A 4,963-nucleotide genomic window follows, 5' to 3' on the forward strand; every position below is an offset into this window, starting at 1 on the left:
CAACAGCTGATCCCGCACCCTTGTGGGGACATAGATGTGCTCTGGCTGTAGGGCACTCACAGGACCCTCCACCAATGTGGAACCACAGGGTGCGGGAAAGTAGCTCCTCCGGCATCCTGGTCCCAAGGCGGTGATTCTCATCCTTGACCAGGAGATGGTGGGGTTATGAAGTTGGAGCCACGGGAGGTTAAGGATGACTTTGTGTACAGGTGCAGTGGAGATGAGGAAGGGAAGGCTTTCCTGGTGCTTGGGTCCCATGGAGAGGGTGAATGGTGCTGTGATGTGCATAATTGTCCCTGATTCCAATGGTCACGTATCCAGGGCTTGGACAGGAAAAGGAGAGGAGAGCGGGTATTACGTTAAGTTCAGGGAGGAGGCAAGGGCCTGGTCGATCAAGTTCCCAGAGGCACCGGAGTTCACTAGAGCTGTAGAGACCACACTTGAGGGACAACCAGCCAGTGAAATGGGAACCAGAAAGGGTTTGGCGGAAAACGATGCTAATGGAATACTCACGCATACCCTGAGAGACTGAAGGTCACGGGGCCACCCCTCTGCTCTAGTGGCCCCCGGGTTGGGACGTACTGGACACCCCTGAAGCCCCTCTTTGCCGCAATAGGGACAGAGCCCCAGCTGTCTCCAGGGATGCCGCTTTGAGAGGTGTGTGGCCTTTACCTCCATGGGTTCAGGCTCTGCCTCAGGACAGCCAAAGGAGGGAGGTGAGGTGGACACCTGTGCTCCCGAAGAAGGTCATCCATCACGATGAGTGCATCCAAGGATATGTTGTCATCCCGACATGCGAACTCCGTCTGGACCTCCTCGCGCAGTCCACTGTGAAATAGAGTGCGGAGCTCCGGCTCATTCCATCCACTGGAGGCTGCCAAAGTCCTAAAGGTGAGGGCGTACTCCGCAGCGGTCCGGGCACCCTGCTGGAGTTGGAAAAGTTGCTCACCTCCCTCTCTGCCCTCAGGAGGATGGTCAAAGTTCTCCCTGAACCTCTCATAGGAACCTGGCTCCTCCCCTCTTAGACTGCCATAGCCCACTCCAACGCCCGTCCGGTCAGCAGGGAAATGACTGTGGCAACCTTGAACCTCTCAGTGGTGGAGGCGCCCATCTGATAGGTGGAATAGAGGGAGCACTGGATTAGAAAGCCACGGCATTTCGATGGAGTACCGTCATACTTCTCTGGAACGGACAATCGGGCATCGCTGATCTGGGAGGACGGCTGGGTAGGCTGGGGCACTAGCTCAATGTGACGACCCGTAGTAGGAGGCCTAACGTCAGATGTATGGAGAACGTCGCTGGTGGTGGAGAACATGGATGACCTCCTTCATGGTCGTACCTAGTAGAGCCAGCTGGTTGTGCTGTTGGTGGAGTAAATGACCCTGTTCCTCGAACGTCCGGAAGATGGTGTTATCTTCTGCTGCTTCCATTTAACTAGAGGCAGAATTATGTAACGTATATGCAGGGAGTCAGGAAGCAGGTGCAGAGTGAGTTTAATAAGAAGAAACATGAAGATAAACAAAACAGGAGTAGCGTACTGAACGTAAACAAAACCAATACTGCCTGAAGACAGACTATTGAGGGCTAAATAAAGGGGAAGTAATCAAGGTAATGATGATGATGTCCAGGTGTGCATAACGATGGAGAGCAGGTGTGCATAATGATGGTTGCCAGGTGTGTGTAATGTGAGTTGCCAGGAATATAGTAGACTAAATGTAAAAGTTGTCAGAAATATAAGTACTTTAAAAAGTATTTTTCGTTAAGTACTTTACATCACTGTAAATAATCATGATATACTGTAATTCTGCCAGGTAAGCCTACTTTGCAATTAACTTTTAATTGAGAATGTTTTGGGGAATGTCTTTGTCTACACAGAAGATGGTTATCATTGGCTGCAGTTCAAAAACATTGTTTACCCCGTCAGCCCTCGCTTTAGCCACTTTCCCTTAGGGAGTTCCAATTCAGTAACGTTACCCCCTTGGCCCTCGATTTAGCTCAAGGGAGCGAGTGAAGAACTATGGCTGCGTTTCAAACACATAAAAGACACACCCTCCTCCACTTACCCTTGCATTATGCCCGCAGCCATCTTCGTCGTTGGTCCAAATGATTAGCCAAGCAAGGGAAATTGACAACATAAGCCCCTCAGCCCTCGTTTTTGATCGAGTTTGCGAGTGTACAATTATGTTCACTCCGGTGCCTGAAACTCCCCATAATTCAATTTGCGATGATTGTACATCCGCTAACAAAAATCTTCCAAAACTTAAAAGCAACATTAATATGGAGAAGCCAACATATTAATGCACATATCTCAAATACATCTCGTAAAAGTAATGATGGTTTTGTTTGGTTAGTTTTTGGAAATATTAGCTTCCAAAATATTTCCAAAAAATATTAAAATCTTCCCTGACATCACACTTATAGTGCATTCGGAAAGTACTCTGACCCCTTTACTTTTTCCACATTTTGTTACGTTACAGCCTTATTCTAAAATTGATTAAATACATTTCTTTTTCATCAATCTATACACAATACCCACTAATGACAAAGTGAAAACAAGTTTTAGAAACTTTTGCAAATGTATTAAAAATAAAAACAGAAATACCTTATTTACATAAGTATTCAGACCCTTTGCAATGAGAGTCGAAATGAGCTCAGCTGCACCCTGTTTCCATTGATCATCCTTGATGTTTCTACAACTTGATTGGAGTCCATCTGTGGTAAATTCAATTGATTGGACATGATTTGGAAAGGCACACATGTCTATATAAGGTCCCACAGTTGACAGTGCATCTCAGAGCAAAAACCAATCCATGAGGTCGAAGGAATTGTCCGTAGAGCTCAGAGACAGGATTGTTCGGCGGAACAGATCTGGGGAAGGGTACCAAAACATTTCTGCAGCATTGAAGGTCCCCAAGAACACAATGGTCTCCATCATTCTTAAATGGAAGATGTTTGGAACCACCAAAACTATTCCTAGAGCTGGCCGCCCGGCCAAACTGAGCAATCGGGGGAGAAGGGCAAGGTGACCAAGAACCCGAGTTCCTCTGTGGAGATGGGAGAACTTTCCAGAAGGACAACCATCTCTGCAGCACTCCACCAATCAGGCCTTTATGGTAGAGTGGCCAGACGGAAGCCACTCCTCATTAAAAGGCACATGACAGCCTGCTTGATTTTGCCAAAGGCACCTAAAGACTCTCAGACCATGAGAAACAAGATTCTCTGGTCTGATGAAACCAAGATTGAACTCTTTGGCCTGAATGCCAAGCATCACATCTGGAGGAAACCTTGCACCATCCCTACGGTGAAGCATGGTGGTGGCAGCATCATTCTGTGGGGATGTTTTTCAGCGTCAGGGACTGGGAGACTAGTCAGGACCGAGGGAAAGATGAATGGAGCAAGGTACAGAGAGATCCTTGATGAATACCTGCTCCAGAGAGCTCAGGATCTCAGACTGGGGCGAATGTTCACCTTCCAACAGGACAACAACCCTAAGCACACAGCCAAGACAACGCAGGAGTGGCTTCGGGACAAGTCTCTGAATGTCCTTGAGTGGCCCAGCCATAGCCCGGACTTGAACCCGATCTAACATCTCTGGAGAGACCTGAAAATAGCAGTGCAGCGACGGTCCCCATCCAACCTGACAGGGCTTGAGAGGATCTGTAGAGAAGAATGTGAGAAACCCCCCAAATACAAGTGTGTCAAGCTTGTAGCGTCATATCCAAGAAGACTTGAGTCTGTAATCGCTGCCAAAGCTCAAGTTCAAGAAATGTTCAATTTCTTCCTAGCTTGGGCAAGGGACATTTAAGGTACACTCGTATGTGACGATGTAAAACGTCAGTCCAGGGCTGAGGGTTTAGAGCCGAGGGATGTCTACTTTGAATTTGGACTGCAGCCATAATCGCTAACTGGCTACACAAAGTGAATGAATGATATACAAACGTGCTCACTGCACAGACATACAGGGGCATTATTGCTGGAAATGAATTTTTAATTTCAGGGAGGCTCCTCGTGGAGTGCAATGTAAAGCAGGTGGTTAGAGCGTTGGAGTAGTTAACCGTAAGGTTGCAAGATTGAATCCCCGAGCTGACAAGGTAAAAATCATCGTTCTGCCCCTGAACAAGGCAGTTAACCCACCGTTCCTAGGCCGTCATTGAAAATAAGAATGTGTTCTTAACTGACTTGCCTCGTTAAACAAAGGTGTAAAAAAAAATAAGAAAAAAATGATAATAAAATAAAATATCTGCAAATCGGTGTCCAAAAATACCGATTACCGATTGTTATGAAAACTTGAAATCGGCCATTCCAATTAATCGGTCGACCTCTAATCTCAACATCAACTGTTCAGAGGAGAATGCATGAATCAGGCCTTCTTGGTCGAATTGCTGCAAAGAAACCACTACTAAAGGACACCAATAAGAAGAAGAGACTTGCCTGGGCCAAGAAACATGAGCAATGGACATTAGACTGGGGGAAATCTGTCCAAATTTGAGATTATTGGTTCCAACCGCCGTGTCTTTGTGAGACGCAGAGTAGTTGAACGGATGATATCCACATCTGTGGTTCCCACCGTGAAGCATGGAGGAGAAGGTGTGATGTTGCTTTGCTGGTGACACTGTCAGTGATTCAAGGCACACTTAACCAGCATGGCTACCACAGCATTCTGCAGCGATACGACAGCCCATCTGGTTTGCACTTAGTCCCACTATCATTTATTTTTCAACAGGACAATGACCCAACACACCTCCAGGCAGTGTAAGGGCTATTTTACCAAGAAGGAGAGTGATGGAGTGCTGCATCAGATGACCTGGCCTCCACAATCACCCAACCTCAACCCAATTGAGATGGTTTAGGATGAGTTGGACCGCAGAGTGAAGGAAAAGCAGCCAACAAGTGCTCAGCATATGTGGGAACTCCTTCAAGACTGTTAGAAATGCAATGGTTGAGAGAATGTCAAGAGCATGCA

The sequence above is a fragment of the Salmo salar genome, chromosome 22, assembly GCF_965601325.2.
Source record: "Salmo salar chromosome 22, fSalSal1, whole genome shotgun sequence".
NCBI lineage: Eukaryota > Metazoa > Chordata > Actinopteri > Salmoniformes > Salmonidae > Salmo > Salmo salar.